Source organism: Delphinapterus leucas, chromosome 3 (assembly GCF_059928025.1).
Source record: "Delphinapterus leucas isolate spDelLeu-1000000601 "Yukka" chromosome 3, BTC_Dleu_Yukka2, whole genome shotgun sequence".
NCBI lineage: Eukaryota > Metazoa > Chordata > Mammalia > Artiodactyla > Monodontidae > Delphinapterus > Delphinapterus leucas.
In genome coordinates, this window is record NC_143131.1 from 3548516 (window position 1) to 3575620 (window position 27105).

The 27105-nt window shown below is 49.1% G+C and overlaps 1 protein-coding gene across 7 annotated transcripts in view; it reads right to left on the minus strand.

The window, feature by feature from the left end:
• Positions 1-9420: 9420 nt before the first annotated feature.
• The window catches only part of IRX2 (iroquois homeobox 2), a 36977-nt gene continuing 19292 nt past the window's right edge, over positions 9421-27105 (minus strand). For 3 of the 7 annotated variants that reach the window (XR_016392582.1, XR_016392580.1, XR_016392579.1), the window contains 2 exons: positions 11716-25823; positions 9421-9818 (listed from right to left, as the gene is read on the minus strand). The gene's annotated coding sequence lies outside the window, so the exon portion shown is untranslated. The remainder of the gene's footprint in view (positions 9819-11715; positions 25824-27105) is intronic. The other 4 variants (XR_016392583.1, XR_016392584.1, XR_016392581.1 and 1 more) reach the window with 4 other exon arrangements.

Sequence of the window (27105 nt, forward strand, 5' to 3'; positions counted from 1 at the left end):
AGGATCTTGACATGAGATCATCCTGGGTTTGGATGAGCCCAAAATCTAGTGGTGGGTGTCCTTGTAAGACAGAAAAGGAGGTGACAGAGAGGAGAAGCCAACATGAAGGTGGAGGTGGGGACTGGAGTGATGAGGCCTCTATAAGCCAAGGAAGGCCACAGCCACCAAGGGCCCACAGAGGAGTGGGATAGGGTGCCCCCAGACACTCCAGAGGGAGCCAGCTCTGCCCACACCTGGATTTTGGACTTCCAGCCTCTAGAGCTGTGAGACAATAAATGTCTGTTGTCTAAAGTCCCCCAGTTTATAGCAGTTTGTCACAGGACACTCGAATACTTACACACCCAGAGTGGGAGGAGGTGGACGTGCCTGGGGGAAGGGACAGCACAGCCCTGGCTGCTCCTCAGGGATGAATCTCTGGGAGGGTGATGCCCGAGCCCTTGGTCTTCTCCTCTGGGATTCACAGCAGAGGCCACCTGAACACGGGAACAGTCACAGAGGGTGTGGAGGCGATGACCAGGGCTCCTGGCTGCCCTCCCACACACACACACACACGCCACAGCCCAGGCTGCCCTCGGTGCCCGGCTGACCTTACGCTTCTCACCCCTAAGGAGGGAATTGATGAAAGCATGAGGGACAGAGCTTCTGGGGGAAACAGCACAGACTGGGCAGGGGTGTGGCCTCTAGGGACACTGGCCAGACTCTGAGCGGGATGTGGGCCTGTGCCTGGCTCCCTCCCCAGATGTGCCATGGGTGGGGTCCAGGCTCTGAGTCCCCCCACTGAGAGAAGACCACACCCCTAGGAGGAGGGGACCACCCCTGGGATGACGGCAGCTGGTCACCGTCCACCCCAGCACCAGGCAGGCCTGCAGCCAACTTGTGTCTGAGACGTGTCTGCTGGGTGTTCGGCATCTCGGGGCCTCCTCCTTCCACTTGGGACATGAGTTCCTTGTCTGAGTCGCCCCTGCTGACAGCCTCCTCCTCAAGGACCGGCACCTTATGGGTGTGTCCTATGTGTCCTGGCGTGTCCTAGGGTATGTTCTGGGCCTCCTAGGTTATGTCCTGGTGTGTCCTGTGTGTCCTAGGGTATGTTCTGGGTCTCCTAGGTTATGTCCTGGGGTGTCCTGGGGTGTGTCCTGGTGTGTCCTGGGCATGACCTAGCACAGATGAGGGCCCTACCAGAGGAGGGCAGGTGACTGGGAAGCAGCAGGACAGGACAGGACACAAAAGGGGACCAGGGGCCAGACCATCTGGGGTCCAGGGCTGCCTGCACACACACAGAGACAGGAACACACCTCCACAAAGGAGCAGTGAGGGCTCTGGAGATGCCACTCCCGTGAACTCACCACCTGGGAGCAAGAAAGGATGGAAGGCCTGGAGAAACCCTCGGGTGGCACCTGGCGAGGACTTCCACATGAAGACAAGGACCCCCCCAGCCCACCCATCACGGAGAGCCATACGGGTGGTACCCGGGCCTCTCCCCCCACCCCTGCACCCGGGCCTGATGGCTCCGTCTATCCCTGTCGTCCCAGCAGCCTGTGTCCTCTGGCTCCACGCACCAGAGATAAAATCAGAATCGATGGCGCAGACAAGCCTCATCTTACCTGCATGTTAGCAGCGATGAAACCCAATCCAGCAACTCCTTGAGGCATCTGGCCCAACTGAGGCAGAAGCAGATCAGGCCAAAGCCGGTGGCCCAGGGAACAAGAAGGGCCAGAGAGGATGCCACCCAACAAGGCCTCACTCGGGTCTAAATGGGGCCGGTTTCCAGGGACCTCACAGCCAGTGTGCTCCTGCCTTCCCTGCCCGACCTCCTCTCCATCCACACCTCACCCCCACCCGACGCACACACCTCTCAGCTCTGATTGTTTTTAAATCAGCAGGATCTGGGGTCCGTGCTTGTGCCTGAAATGGAGAGAAGCCATACCCTTCTTCCCCCTCCAACTCTGATTAAACCTCCTGTCCATCAACCCTGCCTAAGACGCCAAGAGCCCGGGCCTCCTTGTGAATTTGCTTCGGAAGCCCAGCCCGGCCAGGACTGCCCGCTGCCGTCTCTGCTGTGTGCTGAGCGGTGCATGGTGAGCACATCTCTACGGTGTGCTGAGCGGTGCATGGTGAGCACAGGCCCAGGGAGGAACAGCCAGGGAGTTCTCTAGAGTAGACAATTATCCTCGCAAGGGCTCTGGGCATGCATTTGGGGAAAGGAAGGGGATTTCTAGGATGCCATGTAGCTATCCAAGGCTGGAAGATTGATTTGCAAATTTACACATTTAAACACCCTTCATATTCCATGAAAAAACATTAAGGAACGTTATCTGCTCTTCTCAGATACAAAACAACAGAAAATGTGTGAGACTGTCATGCTCTTGGTGTTTGATTATTTAAAATATTTACCAGACTATGGCCACACCCCGTCTTCCATGGGATTTCAGCTCCCCTCCTGCCACCAAACTGTCCCGCCCTGTCACCACCCTGGTCATGTGATGCAGAAACCCAAAGACCACTTCTCTCAGTTCCTCTTTCTTGGCTTCTTGGGGATGTGGAATCATCCGGAAACATGTTCTTCCCATATGGTTCCAGGAGGTTGCAGGCTCTGCCTCCACTCCCGACCCCCTTGGGGCTCCTTCTCTGCTTGATCCTCTTCCTCTGGTCCCCCAAGATGCCGGGCTCCTGGGGTTCCATCCTCAGCCCTCTGCTCTTCTCCATTCCCACCCTGCCCTGGGGGCTCCTTTTGCCCCCCAGGCTGCCCATCCTCAAAACATGCCAAATCCACACACCCAACAGCCTGCTGCAGGTCACCAAAATGACCGGCTGTTGTCACCTGAAGCTCTACTTCTCTGCAACGCTCACCTGCACCCCAGCAGCGCCCTTCCCCCGATCCTGTCCCCTCCACCCACCATGCCGTCACATCTTCATCTGCTCTCCAGTCCCTGCCTGTCTCCACCTCCACTGTGTGCTTGGGGCCCCTCCATACCCCCCGGACCAGTGCAGCCCCCTCTGCTCACCCTCCCCTGCCCACCCTCCATGCACACCAAGGGACACTCACAGGGGTTGCCTCAGGACTCCCTGCTTTGTCCCCCACACATCAGACTGCTGTCTTGGGGTGAAAATGCTGGGCTGCTGCCCACTGGTCCCACCTGCTGCTTATTATCCTGTCTTGTCCTCCAGGAAGCCTTCCTTGCCTTCCCCATGCCTGGCAGACCTGAGCAACCTTTTCTACCATCCACAGCACCACCACAACTGGATGTATTACAGCCCCTGGAGGTAGCCCTGTTTCCTTATTAGCCTGCAAGCTCCTTGAGAGAAGGAGCACATGGGGTCTGTCTTTGCCACTGGACATTCGCTCGCTCGCTCAGCCACTCACTCACTCAGTCACTCACTCAGCCACTCGCTCACTCACTCACTCAGTCACTCACTCATTCACTCACTCATTTGACTCCACCACGCATTCACTCACTCACCCGCTCACTCAGCCACTCGCTCACTCACTCACTCATTCACTCACTCACTCACTCATTCACTCACTCATTCATTCACTCAACCACTCATTCTCTCACTCATTCACTCTCTCACTGATTCACTCAACCACTCACTCATTCATTCACTCAATCACTCACTCACTCATTCACTCAACCACTCACTCATTCACTCACTCATTCATTCAGTCACTCACTCATTCATTCACTCACTGACTCATTCAGTCACTCACTCACTCATTCACTCACTCATTCATTCAGTCACTCACTCATTCATTCACTCAACCACTCATTCTCTCACTCATTCACTCTCTCACTCATTCACTCAACCACTCACTCATTCATTCACTCACTGACTCATTCACTCAACCATTCACTCTCTCACTCATTCACTCATTCACTCACTCACTGTCATCCCCCTGGTCAGTTTTGGTCACACAGGACCCCTGTGCTGGGCAGTGGTAAGGAGGAGCAGTGATGAGACAGGCGAGGTGGCCACCGGGAGCTCACTCAAGACAGGGGAGACTGACACCCAGTCCAAAGTCCAAAGACAAAATATCCCACACAAGTTAAAAGGAAATGCTCCAGCTTTAACTCGAAGTGACCAGACCTTAGAAACATACTTCTGAGAGGGGAAAAAAGCAAGTTTTGTATACGTTTTGATCTCACAGGCATTAAAAACACGGGAAGTGAGTGTCTTTTCTGTGTCACTAACATGCATGGCGTCTTTCCAGACACCAGCACATCAGCTGACGTTTGCTGAAGGCCTTTCCACCAGCTTCTGTGTCCTGACAAATACCCACCTGTACCTCCTCTTTCTGTCATCCTGTGGGGTGGTCCCAAATACCTGAAAACCGCCCTGTCTACTCAGGGCCTCGGCCAGGGCCGCCTGGCTCGTGGGAGGAGCATCCAGCCCCTCCCAGGTCTCCTGTGTGTCCCAGGGTCTCTGGGTACCAGGCTGGCCTCAGGGTCCCACAGAACAGGGACTGAGCTGACCACACTTCTGGGCACCCCCCTAACTTAATATTTTTGTCCCTTGCACAAACAACTGTGCTATGGGATTTTCTGTGTAACACACACACGGAGCCTTGGAAGTTAAACTGCCCTGGTGTTTATAAAGAGCCATCTGCTTCCCTATGACACCATCCGGCAGCTCCAGGGAGGCTGGCCTTGGAAAAACAAGACCCCAAAGTGTGTTGAAGCCGCGCCTCACTAGGCCATACACTGGGACCAGCCGGGGGGTCTTTCAGACAAGATGTGCCGGAACTCCCCCAGGGATTATACTGGGCACACGGCCGCCAGGCTGTTCTGCCCCATTGCTTCTTGGTGAAATGAAAATAATAATAATTTCTAAGACTTCAGATTCTACCTCCCAAAGTACTTTTCCAGGAACATACTTTGAAAGAACACCATAGAAAATATGGTCCCAGTGACACAAAGCTTCAGACATTCTCATGATTTAAGGGACGAGGCCGTGAAGGGTCTCCTGCAAGAATTTTTTGTTTCTGAAATTTTGAGCTGAGCCTGTACTGTCAGCATTCAAAATTCCATGTGAGCTTTGCTTGGCTGGTGCTTGTTCTAAGAAAAAAGAACATGTGTGCCATGGGGGTCTGGCTGTCGGCAGGCATTCCCATCCTGGGGTCAGGGGAAGCAGCACTAAAGATGGTGTCTCAGGTACAGAGTCTTGTACAAAAGTCTCTGTATAAAGCACAGAAGAAGAGCAAATATTCTAGAGCAACCCCTGTGAGTGAGTCACAAAGCAATTCTTCAGGATACGTGAAGGCCCCAGAATGAGCTTGCGGACTCCCGGTAGGCAGAGCACAGATTCACCCAAACATGCCTGGATGCCCTGGGCACTTAGTGAGCACCTACTGGGTGCTTGGTCCGTACCAGGCTCTGGGGAGAGAGCGGAGACAGGTGGAGGGTTTGTCCTGTGACTGTGACCACTCATGCACTTGAGGCCCCCGGGCCGCCACGGGAGGGACACAGAGCCACCTCCTCGGGGCTGACTCGCTCTAGACCTGATGATACGCACACCAAGTGCCGCTCAGACCAGAAGAACTTTGTCTTTTCTGAGGGAGGAATCAAAGCTGGAGTTTCCTTGCACGACACAGAATTCCCAATTCTGCTCCAGAAAAATTGACCTTAAACTGCAAAACGTAAGAGGAGGAATGAAAACTTCAGCCTGCCTGGAACACAACAATGGTTTAGCGGATTCAACTCAAAAAAAGTCCCGGGCAGCTGGTGAGGTTTCAGGCGGCGCTGTTGATCCAAACTCTCGTTTTTACCCACAAATCCTGAAAAGCAACATGTTGAAGGGAATGGATGTCTCTAACATCTTCCTCTTGCATTCCCTGGGAATTCAACATTAAACAATGAAGAATAATATTTATTTCTTTCAAGAAAATTGTGAAGATAAATACAGAGTGGGTCACATCGTTCCAAGACTTAGCTGGAACAAGTAAACAGGTTTTCCCTTGTGCCCAAAGAACAAACTATAAAACTAATCACTTTGGGGGGATGGGGGGCACATCTCCTCCTTGATATCAGGTCAGACCAGGTAGCCCTTTGGTCCAAACACTCTGTGGACCCATTGCTGGAAGCATCTCAAAGCCCCTTGATGCTTCATTGAAGAGCTGCCACGGCCTCGTGACAGTTATACAGCATCTTGTGGGTAAGGACACAGGACAATGCACTAGATTAATACTTTGCCTTTTTAATCTATTAATCTACCACCTTTGGGACATGATTTTAAATCCACTCCAGAGCAAAGTGACTGAAAATCACTCTGGTCTGACAGCTTTAAAAGATCACAAGTGAAACGTGTTAAGAAGGTCTCAACCCATCGATACGGTGCAAGGATGGCTCTCTGGAAGTTTCCCTGGCCTGGTGATGCTTCTACACCCTCCCGCTGGGAGCGTCCAAAACAGACAATCATGCACAAGCAAGAAAATATTTCTATTAGACAGAGTTAAAGGGGTGAGTCCGTGTTCTGTCAGATCTGGGCCAAGGATGTTTATCACTGCTGGGGTTGAAAATCCCCCGAGTTCCTGAAAAATATATGCATCCTCCTTGCTGGGTTGGGTCCTGGTATCATCTGAGACAGGGAAAGGGGAGGGGGGATGCAGGCCAGGAACTTAAGTAGATGGAGCCTTGCAATGTGACAAAACAGAAAACTGATTAAAAAAAAAAGTTTCATTTTGATGACACTGAAGTAAAGCATGTCTGTATTTTTAAAACCAATGACTGAGCCCTGCTTCCCTTGTCAGTCCCTGTGCTCACTGGCCAAGGTCACCCCCATAGCCAGGGATGGCCCCCCTAAATAGGCCCTGCAGGCATCTCTCCACGAGCGTGGTCTGGGGAGAATGCCGAGGAGGTCCCCAGGCCACAGGCATCCCCGGCCAGCCCCCAGACGGCACGGGGCGATAACTCACAGCTCTCAGCCTCTCAAGTAGTGGGAAGATGAGATAATACATACAAAACCTCACTTTTGTAAAGCAACCATAAATAAAAATTAATTTTAAAAAACACCTCACTTTCTCCTGTGGTCAAGGACACACACTGCACATCTGGCCATTTGGATGCAAATCCCAAAGTGTAGGAACCTCTAGGAATTGCCTACATATGGAGGAGAAGAAAGAGGAGACATCACCGCGAGAGATGGGTCACCTGGGAAAGCAGGAGGGGTGGACTCCTGTAAAGAAGGAAAGCTCCTTGGGACAGCCTGGGAGCTATGGACAGTGGGCTGAAGACTCTGCCTCTGGACAGCAGAACAAAACAACTCAACAGGACCGACTCCAGACGGCTAAGGTGTCCTGTCGTGGGGACAGAGAGGGAAGTGTGGACGCTCCTTCTAGGATCTGCCAGAGAATGGAGGGAAACCAGACGGGTGCATGTGGATGGCAGGGGCCAGGAGAAGGTCTAGGGTGTGGGATGGCCATGCTCACAAGGCAGAGACAGCAGGCACATGGGCCAGCATGGAGGGACAGGGGGCAGGTGACCCCCAGCACAGACGATGTTGTGCCCATGATGAGGCTGGAGCAGAAGCTTGGGGGCCCTGCCCACTGCAGCCCATCTTGGAGGCCACCTGTGCAGGGGCCTCCGCTCCTGCCAAGGCTTTCTGCTTGACAACCTTCCTCTGTGCCCAGAAGCCACCTGCAGCCACTGGACTGGGAATCAGTGGATAAATACCCAGCTCGCCTACCCTCGGTGTTCCCGCCAAGGTTCCAAGACTCCCACCAAGGAGTCTCCTGACCCAGCCTCCGGAATCACCTCCCAAAGAAACTCCTTTCCCTCAAATCCTTTACTCAGAAGCTGCTTTGGGGTCGCTGTAAGCAATTATAAGACACGAATGGGGGAAGTGGGGGGACTGTTAGCAGAATGCCTCCTGGGAAAAACCAAAAGGATGGTCAGGGCTGTGCAGATGGAGAGACAGGGAGACGTGGGGTCCCCTCGGGGGAATTCAGGGGAGGCTCAGGGGGCAGAGTAGAGAGGGATTCAGATCTCAGAAAATGCCCACTTTTGTCCTCTGGAAAGAATTGATAATATGATGCTGAAGAAGAAACGTCGTGCAGTCAAGGTTACCAACATGGGATTCCATGATTAGTAACAGGGAAAGGCTGGGTTCAACCACGTGCAGGACAAGCAGCCCTCCTGTAACAACAGTGCACTTTTTTAAAATTATGATTAATTTTTATTGGAGTACGGTCGCTCTACAATGTTGTGCACGGCAAATGAATCAGCCAGACACGTACAGATATCCCCTCCCTTTGGGACTTCCGTCCCACTTAGGTCACCACGTATACATTATTGATACTATGTATAAAATAGATAACTGATGACAATGCACTTTCATCAGCACAACCCAGTGAAGCCTCCCCTTTCTTCCATCAAGTTGCCCTGCAGGTCAGAGAGGAGCCATCACTGTTCTCTCTCGCCCTGGACATATTCCTAATTAGTTTGCTTTTCTTAATTAGAAGAGGCTCTACATCCCCACCTTGTCCCCAACTTTATGGGCTCCTCCAGATGTTGAATAGGAAACAGGAAGTCCCAGAAAAACAGCTGGATGTTAAAGACAGTGGGAATTACCAACAGATCACTTTGGAAATGATGCCTTCTCCTCACGTTATCTCTGAGTAACCACTGCTGCGGCATTTTCCTTCTAGAAGGACCGAGTGGTATGAGCCTGGGGCAGGACATCCGCTCTCGCTGTGCTCTGGTGTCTCCTGAGCTTACTTCCCTGGGGTGCACCCATGCCCCCGCCTGCCCCCGCTTACAGTCGCTGCCCTGTATCTCCCCCGGGCTCACAGGACCTGGCTTCCCTCTTCTGGCTCTGCAGATGGCTTTGCCGAAGGTTGTGGGTGGAGGTGTCCTCTCACCCAAACTTCCCAACTTCAGCCACTGTTAACCTCCCCTCCATCAGGTTGAGAGTGACTTGGCATCTTTTCCTTAGAAAACCACATCTCTCAAGTGACTTGGAATTGGTAGAGATGTCTCCCTTCCAGACCAGTGACCTGCCTGTTCTGGAGCGAGAGCCTGGAGTAAGGAAACCTCTGCGGGAATGCACCCGGCATCCACAGTGGTAACCTCAGCCGCTGCTCAGGGCCGTTGCGTGGGTGTTTGTTGACTGCAGGACCCTCCCTCCTCCACCCACCCCTTCGGATGGAGGTCAGTTGGGATCCAGAGCACAAGCCAGCACCCCCAAGGCCCTCATCCTTGGTCACATGGAGCTTTCTCTAGCAGGACTCACTCTTCCAAGAAGACGAGGGGAGATGGCAGGGGGCCTGCTGGTGTCAACCCAGCAAATTCCGGTCATCTCTGCAGCATCTGGTGGGGAGGAAGTGTAACTCGTGGACGCCTGGCCAAGCGTTCCCGTCTTGATTCTGTGAAGAAGAACGACCTTGGTTCTTGTCTTCTTTGAAGAAAGAATTCAGCAAAGAGACCAAGATTGTGAAATAGACACAGTGTTTATTTGAAGCAAAGTGCATGTGGAAGGGCACATGGGCGAACTTGGAGTGAGTTATGCGGGCAGCAGGGGAGGCTTAGTTTGCTTATGTGGGGACGGTTTTCTGGGTTGTCTCCAGCCTATCATCTCACTTGTGCCCACATTTGGTCTGACTCCTTCCAGGTGTGTGCGCATCTCTCGGCCAAGATGGATTCCAGCTGCCTCTTCTCCCTCCTTTTGTCCTTCCTCTAGACGGAGGGCCTTCTCTGCACACGTGTTGGGCTGAGAAATCCACAGGAATGCACCCAATCAGAGCCCATCTCGAAGCATCAGCAGGAGGCCAGATGCAGCTGCTTCGCCTGGGGCCTAACTCCTCCCTCAGGCTGAGTCCTCTATCGTTCCTGAAATGATTAAAGCAAAACGTATGACAAAAGCAAAACCCAAAGCATCTTTCTGTCATTTTCATGACTGTGTTTATATAATTAACATACATAATAAATAAATAGATATTCAAGTTGAGTTAAGTTCAGGATAAGTTCATGGTGATAAACACACTCATTTATTACCAAAAAATTGAAAAATGGAATAGAAACACCTGTGTGAGTTGACTAGCCCATAACTGCCTTGTTCCAGGTATTCTGTTTCAGTGTTTCTCTATATGCATCGCTTTTTCATAAAATTCCGTTTATTTACGGTTTCTGTGACCTCACGTCCGGCTCCTTTTATTTACTGTCACAAAAAAATTATATGTTTGGTCTCTGCTCATTATTTTTTGTTTAAAAGAAATGACTTTGATGTTTCAGTCTTTTGCTGTCTGAATTATGTTTGGTTTACCTTGTCTTTTCTAAGAAACTTCAGGATATATTTCTCCTGTCTTCAGTTTTTCACATGATTACTTTACATTTAGAAATGTGTTAATTCCTATTTTATCATTAGAGTCAGAAATTACAATCATCTTAATCCCTTCGCACAAGATAAAATTTCAGTCTATTTTTTACCATTTCCCAACATCCTAGATTTTCTTGACAAAGTTTGAGGGTTGAAACGCGAGTTACCCTTCTTTGAAGAGCTGGGGTCTTCATTTCGTTGTGGTTTGTAAACAACTCTCTAACTTCTTTCTGGATTTACTTGATATGTACTTCCTAAGACCCTCTGCCAAGTCTGGGCCTGCCTGCTCCACTCTAGTTTGCTTCAACTCCCAGCCTCCTCATGCCTCCTCAAGTTGTAGAACTTTTGTTTCTCGAAGAAGGCAACCACGTACCCTGCTCTCTGAGGGTCCCTGTCGATCTGGGTGGCTTGTCTGTGGGAATGGAAGCTTTCAGCTGCATTAACAACAGGCCCTAGTCTAACAGGCTGGAGCAGCAGGGAATACCCAGCCGTGTGCAGGGTTGAGGGAGGCCACCCGGGTGCTAGATGGAGAAGTTAAATGGGGCCACGGATGTCGCAGGTGTGTTCTGCGTCTCTCTCTGTGACACAGGCCACCAGTGTCGTCCTAGGCTGGAAGCCCTCATGGTCACAGCAGGGCTGCCAGTGCCCAGCAGGACTGCATAACTCTTCCCTAGTCATGCCCTCTGGACAGAGAGTGGCTCATGTGACACCATCAGAGTGTTTTCCCAGCCACCTCCACAAACCTCTCCTGAGCTCTCATCGTCAACTCTCGCTCCTCCCAGGGGTCAGGCTTGGCAGGGATAGGGTTAGTCCTAGAGCAGTCAGGCCTCCTGCTAGCCGAGGTCTGTGACCACATAGGGGGAGCATGGGGAGCCCCCAACACAATATGGGAAGAGGAAGTGGGGAACACACACACCCTCCAGGACAGAGCTCTGTTGACTTCCTACATAAACAGCCCATTATCTGGGCCCACGACAATGTTAGAATAAGTGTATTCCTTTGGCCTCTGTGCAGTTGGGGAGGCCTAACCTCTGTTCCCTTTATAGAACAGTAACTTTGGTTGCAACTCTAAAATCAACAAAATGATAGAACTGCAAGCAGTATTTCTGCCTGGAATATTCCAGGCATCTAAAATTTCCTTCCTTAATGAAAGAAAATTTTCTTCAATTTTAGCTCTGATTATGTTTCTCCTTTAGTTGCCCTAGATTTTCCTACAAGGACATTTATAATTCTTAATCTAGATTCTTTCCCTGTCCTCTCTATCTTCATTTACAAAGAACAAAACAATTAGTTTCATTTTCTCTGCATATTAAAAAACAATGTTTCTTATTGCAGAGAGCCAATACCAGAAGTTAGACATAAGAACACAAACGCCCATCACCAGGGGGAAAAGCAGTATTAATAGTTCACCATGTATCCTTTGGTCTTTTTTCTATGTGATGTACGTCAAGCCACGTGTTAAACAGTCATCAAATACTTCTTGGTGACCTATTACGTTGGCCTTAGAATATATCCCTCTGAAGGTATGCAGAGCGCAGCGCTTAAAAATTAATCAAATTGGTTATTTTTCCCCTGTACTTATATCAGTGTGGTCTACATTTATTCCTATTTGATGTTGCCTTTGATCTCTTTTAAAATTGGACTGTAGTTTTGCCACGTGCAGCATGTCTTGTTGCAAACATCAGCTGGCACTCTGCACAGAGCTCTCCCGCTTACACCCTCCCCACTCCCCTCCTGAGTGAGCACTTTCACCATCGGTCCCCGTGGGCCCTTTCTGTGTTCCATTTTACCAACGTAAGGAAGCTGCTGGCCTTCTTATTTCACCTTCTCTCTGATTACACATGTAACATCCTCGCCCCTGAGCATTTGACTCCACAGCGTCACCATATCCTGCTCTGGGTGGGGATGGGGGACGGACAGTCCTCCACACCTTTTCCGCGTGTGGCCACACGAGTTTGTGGTCACCTTCTCCCCGACGGGCTCTCTGTGTTTGTTTCCTGTGATTGCTGTGGTAAAACACCGCAAAATGAGTGGCTTACAACACCCAAAACTTTTTCTCTCCCAGCTCGGGAGGCCAGAGTCTGAGATCAAAGTGTCCGCAGGGGCTTAGAGCCTCCAAAGGCTCTAAGGGAGGCTCCTTCCTGCCTCTTCCGGCTTCTGGGGCCCCAACACTCCAACCTCTGCCTCCGTCTTCACGTGGCCTCCTCCTCTGTGTCCCTCTTTTCCCCTGTCGTCTGTCTAATCTCCCTCTTAGAAGGACACCTGTCATTGGAGTTAGGGTCCACCCAGGTAACCGGGATAAGCTCCTCAACTCGAAATCCTTAGTTACATCTTCCAAGGTAAGGTGCCATTCTCAGGTCTGAGGTCAGGACGTGGACAGTGTTCTGGAGGCCACTGTTCAGCCCACTGCAGTTGGTGGCTTTGCCGTGTCTTACGGCAGCAAACATCACCTCGTGCACACACCGCTTTGTGCCGTGCAGGTACATCTTCGGCACAATTTCTAGAGGAGGTGTTGAGACTTGAAGGGTGACGCACGGTTTTGTTAGATTTTGTCCAATTCCCTTCCATGGATTGCATCTCTCTTAACACAAGTGACCTTGAACATCTATCCATGGGTGTAAAGGCAATTTGTATGTGTTTGCATTTGCAGTGAAATATCTTTTCATGTTGTTTGTCCACTTTTCTTTTGAGTGTTTTGGTCTTTATTTTTCCTTGATTGTTTAAAACATCTTAAAGTTTAAGGGTTTTAGCCCTCAAGCTAAGATAGGAACTGTTGATATATCCCCCAGTTTGCCATTGCTTTGGATCAAGGCAGTTTGGTGGGGGCGGGGAGATTTTTGGGCCACGCAAACATTTATATAGTGTTGATTTTATTCATTTTTTTCTTATTTACTTGATTCTTTTTTTTTTTTTTTTTTTTCAGTATGTGGGCATCTCACTGTCGTGGCCTCTCCCGTTGCGGAGCACAGGCTCTGGACGCGGCATGTGGGATCTTCCCGGACCGGGGCACGAACCCGCGTCCCCTGCATCTGCAGGCGGACTCTCAACCACTGTGCCACCAGGGAAGCCCCTGATGTCATTTACTTTTACCTTGATGGTATGAGATGCCACCTTTGCCATAAACAAAGTCCCCTGGGTTGGTCTCTCTACTCTGCCCCTAGGGCCCATTTGTCCAGCCGGGCACGAGGGCTATTAGTTACAGGCTTTATACCATGTTTGCGTGTCCTTCCTCGCGCATCTTTTCGGGATTTTCATATTCTTACGTGATTATTTGTCCATACAAACTTTAAGGTCAACTGCATGTCTATAAAAAATACCTGCTGGCACGAGTGTTGGATTTATGCTAAATTTGTATATTAACTCGGTAGAATTAACTCTTCTTATCCAAGAGCAAGGTACAAGTCTACCAAGGAAACTTTGAAAAGTATTTGAGAGTTTCCCCATATCGATTTTACAATTGCTTATCAAGGGCATAAGAATTTCATGTTCTTAGTTGTTTTAAACAAGATTTTCTCTTTCTTTCTGTTTTCTAAGGGGCCGTTGTGGGTCCATAGGAAAGAGATTGATTTTTGTTGGTTAGGCTTATATCCTCCTAAACGTTCCTAAAGGCAGCGTTTTATTATTTAAATAACTTCCTTAGTTCTCAAAGTCATGTTGATGAAGGGATAAGAGTTGAACCTTCTCTCTAAACACACGGATATGGTAGATAAAGATTATTCAATATTTTAAAAAATGCACAGCCACCCATGAAAGCAAGCAAGGAGAATCCCTGTGGCTGGAAATGGGTGAGTGCATGGTGATGCCAGAGGCTGGGTCCCATGGTCACAGTGGATCCAGAGCAAAACAGGTCCTTGAGATCAGTGCTCACCTTGCGCAGGGCCGGACTTGGTGGGTGAGGACTTTGGGTCTCGGCAGGAAGCTGCCCACCCAGGAAAGGGTTGAAATTACCCACCCCTCACTCCCTCCCACACACTCAGGGTTGAGATTGGGAATGAGTTGCCTGCCCAGAATGAACCCAGCCACGTATTCAAATCAAGCCAGGCCCCCAGTGCATCTGTGTGCAGCCCCTGACCTGGGCTATCGGGGCAGGATGAGGCCAGACCAGGTGCCTGCCCCGGGGACTGCGTTCCAAGCAGGTGGGAACAGTTGGCAAAGCGCCCTGTAGGAGAGGCCCTGCTCAGGATGAGCTCTTAAAACACAAGGATTTGAAAAACAGTTAACAGTCCCATAAATGGGAAACGTCAATAATGATCAAAGAAATGTTCACATATTGAGGTGTGGGGAAGTCATTCTGGCTTATACATGAGATAACTTGAATTTTCTTCTAACTAGAACAGCCTGTTTGCGGCCCATCAAGCACACATTGTGCATCTGCTTTCATGATTAAAGAAAAGGGCACATAGACTAGAAGGAAAGAATGTCTGTGTTAAAAATAAAGATTAAATGCCTGTCTTGCTTGGACGCCAATGCCGGTCCTCCTTTGACGATAAGAACACCTTCCCAGGCACCAAGGCCATACTGACTCACTGTGTATGTGCAGATCTTTTTTTAAAAAAAACCAGGAATGCCTCCCTGACTAGTTTGATGTTATTTGTTCTGACGAGACATAAAACTGTGCTGAAAACCGTGCTTCTCAGGAGCAGCTCTGCAGAGTAAACTCTGAGAGGCTGTCTCCCAGGCTATAGTCCTCAGTTTGACTCACATAAAACTCTTTTCCCTTCCTATTATACATTGTTTATTGATTATTTTCATCCGACAATAAGGAGGATATAGAAGTAGCAGAGCGGGAATTCCCTGGAGATCCAGTGGTTAGGACTCCACGCTTTCACTGCTGAGGGACTGGTCAGGAAACTAAAATCCCTCGAGCCACGTGGTGTGGCCAAAAAAGAGAGAAAATAGCAAAGCAATTTTCAAGAAACACTAAGCTAAGCAAGTGCATACTACATTCTCAAGTAAATAAAGTAAAAATCTTATCTGTGGAAAAATAAAACAAGGTTATAAAGCACACATAGGCAGATTAGAAAAATGGGAACACTGGAGACAAAAAATAGCAGGGATGAAACTTACCCAAATTCTTACACACAAATCCCAGGAGGAGGGCTGGGCTGTGTAGCAGGCATTGTGGAGCCTGTTGGAAAGGGTGGGTGGTGGGATTGGAGCCAGTGGGGCCCCCGGCTGTGCAGTCACTCCTGCACTGAGGTCAGCCCAGCAGCCAGCAGGGTGGTCTGGTCCAGAGATTCCTGCCTGCAGTGGGGGGACAGCAGGGTCCCAGGGGTCACCCTGGCACCTCTGGCCCCAGAAAGTCTTCCCCTTTGGATGGAGCTGCCGCCCCAGTTGGGTCTTCGGGTTTGATCAGGCTTCATGCACCACCACCACCACCACCACCACCCCTCCCCACGGTTTGGCTCACTCCTGCGTTTAGGCCAGTTCCTGGAAAGAGCCTTCTAGGGCATCTGCCCACCCTGCAGCCCGTGCCGGCCACTGGACCTGCATCCTCGGCAACGGCATCCACCCCGCTGCAGGCGCCCTGCCTGGAGCTGACCAGCACCGAGACCCCGGGCTGCGGTTGCCTTTCGGAGGAAAGTTAGACTTACTCTGGGATCCCCTAAGGGAAATCTTCTCAGAGTAGAGAGAGTTCCCCCACTCCCTGGGCCCAGACCCCTTTGATGGGGTGGGCAGGGGCCTCTGAAGGGAGCTCTCAGCTGGAGGCAGGTGAGGCCTTGGATGTTGTAACTGATGGAGACCCCTGTTCACTCCGACGGGCCAATTAGCTCGAGGTGACCCTTTGTCCAGGACGGACCTGCCCCTCAGGAGACCAGGGAAGGTGCAGGAGGCACCCTGCACTCCGTACAGGCCTCCATCCTCCCTGTCCAGGCATCCAGCCTCCCATCACCCCTTCGGGCAGTGGAAGGTCTGTTTGAGCCGCAGCCCCTTGCCCGTAACCCTTAATCCGGTGACACCAAAAGGGAGCTTCAAGGTTCAGGAAGGAGTCTGAGGGTTACAGCGAGGGCCTGGATTTCAGACCCAGGATGGAAACGGGGAATATAGCATCAGACAGGACCCGACCCCCTCCTCAGAGCACTTTGCGGGGAGCACTCCAGCTGATTCCAGGGTTTGGGGTGTCTCCGCAAACTCTCGGATCAGTTGCCCTCCTGGGAGAAGCAAAACCACTATAGAATTACCAGAAGACAGATTCTAGAGTTTCAATCGCATTTTTGTGAAGTTCTGTACCATATACATTCAATTTCAAATGTCAACACTGTTCTTTTTCCATCTGATAGGCAAATGTAGATCTAAAAAACAGCCTAAAACCAAATCTAAGACAAAAAATAAACCATGGATTTACAGAATTTAGCATATCCTTGTCCTCAAAGATGAGGTTAGTTCATGCACAGTTTAAGCAAAATACCTACAATTACAGCCCCAGTTGCAATGTTTAGCTGCAATTCACAGAGGAGCGATCAGTCAGTAAACTATCCCATGGTTAATAAACCATCGCATGGAGGTGGACCCTCCGTGGTAACCACGCCCGAGCATTTCAACATACAGTTCCTGGTCTTGTTGCTGGAAGCTTCCAGCCCACCTGAACGCCCAGAGTGGGTCATCTCACAGGTGCACAGACACAAAATAATCTCTACAACTTACACTTTAGACCAATGTTCAGACTCCTACTTCTGAAAATGTTCAATGTTTCATATTAGCTGTTTTTAAACAGCAAAACCAGCAAAGAAAATATTATGCAAAAAAAAAAAAAAAAAAAGAGCGAGAAGTATAGTTCTCTTGCATGGTGCATTGATGGAACATTTACAGACGGGCTGTGTACGGAGCCCCTGCCACCAGCATATTTAAAATAATCATTTTCAGAGCCGGGATCTGGGCCGGGCGGGGCTTGCTCTCCTTTGGGCGCTGAGGAAGGACCACTGGAGGAAGGGCAGGGAGTCCCCTGTGGAGCCCACTCAGGAGCACGATGTCAAGGTGGGGATCCTACCTGTGGCTTCAGTATTACTCACGAATTTAAAGTAACAAAGTGTTAAAAAATATATCAGAACAAGTAACTCCCAACGATAAATGCATCAAGGCGGTGGAAAGGATTACATTTAAGGTATCAGAATTGAAGTTGATGCTGATCCCACATTATTCATTACTTCAAATGGAGATGCCTTTAAATTTATATTAAATTCAATTTAAATGCCATCAAAACCATGGTTGACAAAGTACTGACGGATGAATATTTTAGTCTGATTCAATAGCAGTAAACTTTATTTTCTTACCTTGAGGCAAGGTGATGGAGCTTTTATATGCAGTAGGTTGAACTAGGTTTGTAGTAACATGGCTTCTGATTTCCATAAAATAAAATTCTATCTTTAAAAAATGATTTTCATGGGTTTAAGCCTTGAACTCTGAAAACATTTCTTCAGGGCTCTTTCTGCTTCACTCATTAATTTATACTCTGAAATCCAAAAGCTTTCTTATGCTTCTCTTCAAAATATCTTCAAGTTCAGAATTAATAATTAGTCGTCTTAAAGGTTTTATGTTTGATGTTGATATTCAGTAATATTTCAACTTGATTTTTCCACTTACAGCTCTTGGTCATAGGGGAAAAGCGCCTTATACAGTAACGCACTTGGAGTTGGTGTTGAATGCATGTGCGTTAGCTGAATGAATGAAATGATTCAATAATTGATTAATTATAATTAGTCTCTGTAACTGGTTCTAAGAAAGAATAGGCAGCCATTTGTCCATCTTCTAGAATAGCCCTTGGCTTAAGAGTTTACAGGCCTCGTCACAAAAAGATACAGGCAGTCCCTGTGAAGAGATTATTAGTGATGTAAGTATTGATTATTACTGATGCAGGGAAATAGATAGTCGTCTCTGGGCTGAGTCCTTCAGCCTCTGGCTCTATGTGCTTCCATCTAAGCTCCTAGAATTCAGAGAAGGTTTTTCTCTCCGCATCTCGTTCCCAGCGTGCTGTCTTTCCCAGAGATGTACAGGAGCTCCTGTGGTGGGATCACATTCTGTCAACCCTTCCTCGTGTATTATTATTTTCTTTAGCACAGTGTATTTTTAATTCCTGTCGATTCTTATCTAGCTAATGGCTCATTTCTCCCCTAAACCAAGGCAGCCACAGCTTCTGGGGAAGGACAGATGCAACTGAAGGTCAGGAAGCCATGGCTTGGCTGTGACTTTCAAAATAGCCTTTACAAAAGGGCAGGGGGGTCCACGAGATTTGGGAGCCAGAACGTCAACTGTAAAAGCCAAGTCCTTGATAAATAAAAAAGGCCCACAGACATTTTCCATTTTGCCTCGTTGAATAGAGTGGGTCCTGTAGCCAAGGCTGGGCTGCAGGGAGCTCTGAGGAGTAAACACACAGCTTTTCCAGGCTCTACTGGGGGAAGGGGGAGGGGGAAGGGGCTGAGCATGAGGGACAGCTGGCAGTGTGGGCCACAGCCCTCTAGCAAGCTGTGCCCAGCCCTGTAAACATGAGGGACCAGGATGTGGGCAGAGGCGTCTGCCTCAGAGTCCGTCCCAGGCTCTCCAGGCCGCTGCGCTGCGTTCCTCCCTGAGTCTCAGGTACGGCCACTCTGGTGATGAGGGCTGGCAGCTCACAGAGGCGCTGTGCACAGAGGTTTACATTTTAACCATCCCTCTCCAGACTACTGAGCAAGGCCTTCGGGGAGACATTGTCACAGTCTTATTACAATTAGCATCATCCATTATTTCATCTCCAGGATGCAAGGGCTGCATCCTGGTGGCCAAAAAGTAGGTTTGGGTCGTCAGGTTCCACATGCCATAGCCACCGTCTCAGGGCTCCCTGAAGGGCCACCCAGTCAGAACAGCAGCCATCAGTCCAACCTAGTTTTAGGTGGTGACCACTTCAAGTGCTTAATTTTGATTGCCCTCTTATTTTTATACATGTTTAGAAATTGTTTTCCAAATGTATTTTTAATTAATCCAAAATGAATCATTTAAAAAACTCTGTAGTAGGAGGGAAGAATCAGTGCGGAAAGGTGATTCATTTCGGCATAAAATCAGTCACTCTGGCTGAAAAGCAAAGATCTGTGACTGACATATAGAGTATCGGGAAAATAATCTCAGAAAGGGTTTTGTCTTCTTCTTGGCTTTGCGGTACCGAAACACAGATTCAGAAATAAAAAATAACTTCATCACATAATGACATGCCTAAAGTATCGCATTTTACTAACCTTTCACATGAGTGATTTATAATAAAGTCACCATGTGATTATATAGATTTACATGTTACTTGTCAATTAGAAATAGTTTATTTTAAAGGAATATGGATTTGTTTTACTTATCAGAATCCCAATATACACATTCATGAAATGACTTACAAACTTCATTTTTTACTTTTGAATTATCCCAGGCTCTGGAGGCTCCAGGGAGTCACTAAAACTTAGTAATTCTGAGTAGAGTATCCCCGTCTCACACTTAAAAATAGAAGCCATAATACTCTCGAGCTTCTGCCAAATTGCAAATAAGTGAGCAGAGTGAAGAGTGATGTGATGAGTCAGAGCTGAATATTCTGTGCGATTACACAGCCTTACCCTGGGTCCCGCACCCTCAGCTCTGGCCCAGAGCCCATCTCAGGTAGGCAGGCACCAAAGTCAGGTCCATTTGTGCACCCTGGAGCATCTTTGAGGAAAGCCGGCAGATCCCAGCATTGTAAGTAACTTCATAAATGTGTCTCTTGGGATTCTGATAAGCAGAACAAATGCATACTCCTTTAGGAATACTTTAGGACACATTGTTTTAGTTACTGTGAATATCATTATAATTAATTTGGAAAATACAAAACATATAAAAGACAAGCCGGGGCTTCCCTGGTGGCGCAGTGGTTGAGAGTCCGCCTGCCGACGCAGGGGACGTGGGTTCGTGCCCCGGTCCGGGAAGATCCCACATGCCGCGGAGCGGCTGGGCCCGTGAGCCATGGCTGCTGAGCCTGCGCGTCCGGAGCCTGTGCTCCGCAACGGGAGGGGCCACAGCAGTGAGAGGCCCGCGTACTGCAAAAAAAAAAAAAAAAAAAAAAGACAAGCCAGAGAATCACAGCCCCCTCCTCTTTCACTCTCAGCCAGAAGAATCCTCACCGCCCACCTGGTCTTCACTAGAGCACTGTGAGGCCTGGGAGCTCCTCGTTCACTGAAGGTTGAGCCCCCAAGTCCAGAAGAATGGCCAGGTTGAAGGGGAGCAGACCTCACCCCAGTGGCATGTCCTGGCTGCACTAACGTGTTGCTGGGACATCACATAGGAGAGGGTTTATTCCCCATCAGAACAGAAACAGAGCCAAGGCCACTTGTGCCAAGGTCATTCCATCTTGACATAGTGCATACTGACCTGTCTGCACAGGAGAGAAGGGAATTTACCGATGGAAATGAAGGTGGGCGTCTGCAGACAGGAAACCCCAGAGTCCCATCGCTCTGGGATAGGGGGACCCTCCTACATCCTGGTCACCTCAAGGTCCACAGTGCACCAGGACACCAGGCTCCAGCACTTAGCAGTGGTCCATTTATTGGTTTAAACAAACCAGAGCTTCCAGTTCACCATGCTGGCGATGTAGCCAGAGAATGTGAGGTTTCAGGATAACTGCAAAGAGAGCATAGCGCACTGGAGCAACATTTTGGAGGAAAAGCATCCTTCGTATTCTAAAGTAGAGTCACAGAAAAGACGTAGCATCTCGCAGGCACCGGGCACGTGAACAGACCCACCAGTTAGTTATACTTGAACCTGACACGCTGACTACGGTTTCTTTCCCCAACCATTTTGGGACTTCAAGCTCAATGAATTTGAAGGGGTAAATGTACTTGACAAAACAAAGACCTAGCTGGAAACGATTTCCACAATCTCCAGAAATGTCAGGTGTGTGATATGTATTAAATCGTGTCGACAGTTCAGCCCATAAGTCGCAGAACCTCTGGATTTGGATTCCGGTTCAGGGAGGAGATGATGAAAGTATAAATACGCAGCCAACTGCGCTGAGCACCTCGGAGAGTTCCCAAACTCGCCCTCAGCCAAGTGGCAGGGAACAGCTGGCCAGAATTTCTGAGTGCCTTTAATGAAGAGGATTCTTCGTTGTTCGGATTTGGTGATTAAATGGAATAAGACATATTCCTTAGTGGGTTTCCTGAAAGAAGGTTGTCCTGGAAGACAACTGGGTCTATGAATCCATCCTGGGGCCCGACAGGGCAAGGGCAGGGGTGGGGGGACCACACTTGGAAATCAAGCTTTTGGTCACTTGGTTCTTGTCAGTGTGCTTTTTGTCTTTCCACACATTTCAAGAATCTTTCTTAGACCCAGCTAAGGAGTCTGGGCTACTTTATGTGTTGGGATTTGATTTCCTTCCTCAGAATACAGCACCAAGGATTTGTAAAACAGACTCTGTGTGGGTCCGTGGATGCGTCATGGCTGGTGGAATTATGGAGTGAAACTACGCTGCACTCAGGGCAGAAGCGGGGAGACTGAGGAGACTCCAGAAGCCAGGACGCCTCCAAGGGCACTGCGGACACGTTCCCAGGCCTTGGAAAGTTTCTCTCCATGATGGAAGAAGCTGTGATCATCACCAGTCATCACTAGCATCTCATGGCTGAAGTCTGTACCTACGAAGTGTTTACTGAAACTAGGAACAGTCCCCATGGTCCCCGCGTTCCCACTTAATTAGCTTCTGTCTCACTCACCCTTTAGGGTTATTTATTGTCTTTCTTGACAGACAGAAATGGAGGCCTGGGGTGGTGGGTGGTGGAGTGTCCGGCTGGGCTGCCTCACCCCACACTAGGAATTACACAGGCCCAGCTCCGTGCTGGTTCACTGACCCTGAAGCCAGGCACCCTGGCTTTGCTGCGCAAAGCCCCATGGAAATGTAGGGTCCCAGGTAGAACACAATTGAAATCCTGGTCACCTATCAGAAGAGCATGAGTCATCACTTACTTGCCCAAGCAGCGGGCTTCAGACTGTTGACCAAAATCCTCAGAAAGAAGTATGTTGTGTTATCTACACAGACACACACACACACCTGAAATACAAGTTCACAAAACACTCCTTATATTCCCGGTGTGATACTTTCTCTTCTACCCTATTTCATTTAAGGAAAACTGGACACACAGTGGATAGAAACCCACAGTTTGAAAATAAGCCTGAATTGCTTAGACCGTCTTGCATATTCACGGCTGCATCCCTACAGATCCACGGCCGCAAGCATCTATCCACTAGGCTGTTTCCACGTAGGGTGAGACACTTATGTTTCTGTAGCCACAAGAAATGTGTATTCAAGAGACACTGAGCTAGATTCTCAGTGTGGTTTCTAACCACCACTGCTGTCTGAGCCCTTGTGTGGTTGAATCTATGGCTTGAGCTTTTATCCAAGGTAGTTTAAACAACTTCATGAAACAGATGGGTGTTATCAACAAACTTCATAGGGGATGTCCTTTGTTTAAGGAGCTCTTACTAACTCCAAGAAGATCACATGTCAATCCAGAGAATCTTGGGATTATAAACTCTTAGGTCTAGAAGAAATCCAATTGGTCCTGCTTCCCGATTCTTGTTTTATTAATTAAAAGGAAAGCGTCTGTGGACTAAATTGTCCCACCCAGCATCTGGTACACAACGGCAGGGCAGTTATACGAATTGAATTAATGAACATGCCAACGTGGCAAGGCCAAGGCTGAACAACAGGCACCAGGCTGGGGATGCAGACTTGGTATCCACGGTGGTGTGTGTGGGAAGTTCTGGGTTTGCACCACAGTGTCCGTGGTCCGAGCTCGCCTTCACACCGGGAGAGGAGCCGCTTGCCCACAGCCAAAGGCACTCCCAGCAGAGTGAGCAGAATTATGGCTACTCTGTACCATCTGCACATTCCCGTGTGGCCTCCCACACCTCTGAGTTGAGAGATAAGATGGGTTCCTGGCTCCCCAAAAGGCTTCATCTCTCCTAAGCTCGTCTAGAAGGCAAACCCACAACCCTAGCCTCAGGAGCTCCATGTTTTGATGAGGTTGGAAAACATGGGGTGGGGGGAAACATGGAACAGGAAGTTTTGTTTAATCTATATTCACACCCCTGAGATGGCATTCCCAAGGGAAGTTAAAATAAGACTTTGAAATGGAAGTTGCTTAAGAAGGGCCACGCAAATGATAGGGAGGGACAGGAACCCACAGAGCCCTTCTGCCTCCTCACCCCTGGATGTGGCTGGAAAGGTTTTTCATTTGCAAAATCCAAGGTCATTTTAGTCACTAGTGAAGTGCTTGTGAGGAATTATTAATAGGAATTGTGAACAATACCACTCAGATAGAATCCTGATCTATCTGCCTGTGACAAGCAGAGTGTTAGGGGTTCTGAGGGCTTTGGATAACAACAGCTGGTTCTTCTCATAAAAACGGGGCACCTGTCAGCTTTTCCAATGAAGAACTTTCGTGCGAAGCATACTAAACTCTCCTCATCCGGCTGCCAGCGCCCTGCCATCGGGCAAAGGTATTTTTAAATGTCTTCCAATATATTTTATTACCTGCAAGGGCAGCAGAAATAGTTTGTCGATGTGTGACACCCTCCTTTCCCAGCACGACCCGAAGCGAGCCAGCAGCTTAGAGATGGCAAGTCATCACCCTAATCACTTTTGACTTTTTTCTTCAAAACCACATCATGAAAATGCTGCACTATGAAAAAAGGGGATTGTTCGCAAGGAAAAAAAAAAAGCCGGGGTTTCCGTTCAGAGTGCACAGAGTCTCCTGCCGCTCCGTGTGCCACCCTGGGCCGTGGTCAGGGTGACGCTTGCACCGTTAAGGGTGGTGGGCTTCTCCCCAGTCCTGGGACAACCAGGTGACCTCAGAAAAGGCACATGATCTCTGGGACGCTGCCCCAGGTGATGTTGATCCGCCTTCCTGCCCCCGCCCCCCCGCCAGCTGTTGGTGCATTGATGAATTAATATTTGTAAAGAACTGAGAGCTATTTGCAGAGGGTGTCAGGGGTCAGGAATCACACACCTCCTCTCAGAGTGAAAACGCATGAGGAAGAGACGTGCAAATACGAATCAGGCTAAATGCCCGTTGTAAGTTACGAGTCTGCCCTAATTCTTAGTTTCCCGAGAGCCCGCGACTCCGTGAATTCAGATGTCCTCCCTAAAATAGGAACACAGAAGCTCCCGGGCCCACTTTCGATCTAGACAAACAATTAGCCAGGACATTCTTCTGATTTACCAACAAAGGTCCTAAATCAGTGAAGCTCCCCCTGGCTTTCTTTTCAATGTTATAAAGTCTCTGTCAGTTTTCCCCCTTCCATTGGAAGGTTACATCACTTTCTTTTTCTTCTCTATTTCCTTTTAGGTTTGGAATCACATTCATGGACAGTAGACACAACGCCTATTTGCCGTCTATAAGGTTTAGGAACCTTTCTGAGTTATCCCTCCAACAAAGAATTCTATAATTAGCACAGCAGTTAGTAATATTCAATGAATTGAATAATACATTACATAATCCTTAACAGTATCAGAAAGTCTTCTGATTGTCTGGTGTTTCACATGGGTTCCATTTTACTTATTTTTGTTTTTGTTGTTGAAGTGTAGTTGATTTACAATGTTGTGTTAATTTCTGCTTATAGCAAAGTGATTCAGGTATGTATATATATATATATATATGTATATACACACACACACATTCTTTTTTTTATTCACATGGGCTCCATTTTAAACACAGCCTTTTCATGAGAAAATAATCTTGAATTTGTTACCACAATGTACACTTTGCAGCTAAGGAATTCTAGAATGAAAACAGACGTTCCTTCCAGATAACACATTAATGACTATGCCATCTGATATTCTTTCAATTTTGTAGAATTGCAGGGCTGCCTGATCTGGGAAGGCCCCGAGTCCCAGTGCCTCTGTGTGGATATGGATTTAGGGATGGTTTCCTACGACCTGCTCCTGGCACGGGTGAGACGGAGAAGGCCAGGGAGTTGAGGGAGGCCACATCTGACCCCTCCCTCGACGACCCCTTCCCACGCCTTCTCAGATCACAAGATACTCGATAAAGGCACATTTAAAATGTGGCTTTCAAATTACTCCCTCTTACAATGATTCCCTGGGACACAGGAGTCAGACACCGGGCCAAGATTGGAGCCAACAGCAGGTAAGGGAGAGTTTCTCCCGGGGCACCCACTGCCCCCAACAGGGAAGAGACACTGCATCCCCGCCGCCCCCAGGGGCACTGTCAGGGGGACCAGGCGGTGCCCCGAGGGGCGGAGACGAAGACAGCCCCCATGGAGAGGCCTGGGAGCAGGATGCCCAGGTCACACAGCCGGAGGGGGACCCAGGTCACCAGGAAGCTGTGCTGGGGGAAGACGACCTCAGGCCCCAGTCCCAACCCTCGCCCATCATTCCCCAGAAGCACATCGCTTGTTGGGCCCCCAGTGGTGTCTTTTACCCGTCATCCTGAACTTGAAATATTTACTTGTGCTCAGAATCTGGAGATGCGTGTCCGCTGAAACTAGGCACGTGGACCCCTCTCACTCAGCTCCCGATGTATCTGAAAGAGACAGAGTAACACAAGGAAAGAGTGAACTCCACTCGGGCCTGTCTTTCCCCAGGCAGCTGGTGCAAAGACAAACGGTGCCGAGTTGCTGACGGGTGATGAGTGGCAGTCCCCAAATATTCCTGAAATACTCGGTCAACTGGATACATCTTGCTTAAGGGCTGTTACTCCACATGATGTAAGGTAGACATACCTCCTGCTCCAAATTAGATTGTGCGGGTGAGGCAGGAATCTGAGGGGCCCAACTTCAGCGTGCAGCTAGGGGAGCATCGCGGTCTGCCCTGGGAGCTTAACAGGGTGTGTTTGTGTGTGTGAAACCGAAAGGCAAAGATGTGCCTGATTCCTAAGGTCTGAGCAATTTCAACTACTGTTTGTGCCAAGAACACTCCGTTAAAAAAAAAAAAAAAAAGGAAAGGAATTTACTGGAAAGGGCAAGAGATGGGGCCTGCCTATGTAAGTTGAGGGAGCCTGGGAGGCGTCCTGTGGAACTCGGGTCAACTCAAGCTAACAGTTTACTCTTTAGAAGAGAGTAAATTCAAGCAATGTTTGCATAAGCCACGGCTCTAGACTTTATCTCCCTTTCACATTTTGATTTATTCTTGGAAATTTAAACTCCATGGGTGAGTGTGTGTGTGTGGTGTGTGTGTAGAAAGAGAGACAGACAGACAGAAACAGAGAGAGACAGACACAGACAGAGACACAGAGACAGGTATATCATATCAAAAAACTGGAAGGTCTCAGGAAAGAAACCAAGGGCTAACATTTTAGTTTCCAGTTGCAGAAGATAAAAGGCCAGAGGCCCTGTTAGTCCTCATTCGCTGAGCCCGGGCAGAGAGCAGGTGAGCACCCCTGGAGGATGGCAGAGGGTGGCCCCCCCTGAGGTGGGCCCCCGAGATTTGAGGACGGAGACCACCATCATCCCTGCCTTTCTTCAGGGCAGGGGTTTGGATGCCACAGCGTGTCTGTTTGTTTCTGCAAATCCTGAAGCCCTCTTTTGTGAACTTGCTGCAGAAAAATTTAAGGAGAAAATCATGCTGGCAGCTGCTCTACTGAAACCAAGAAGGACTTTCCACCATCCCCCACCTGCAGAGGAAATTGCAGGCTGCACGCAGGATTTCACGTTGCTGTGTTTGCGCCTGTCTACAGGTCCAGTGGGCATTTACTGGGCCGCTCCCTCTGGCAAAGCTGAGACACGAGGACGCCTCACCCCCGCCACCCTTGGCCGGCCCCAGCCCATTGACCTCACTTCATCCATGACCTTCGGGCAGCAGGGGAG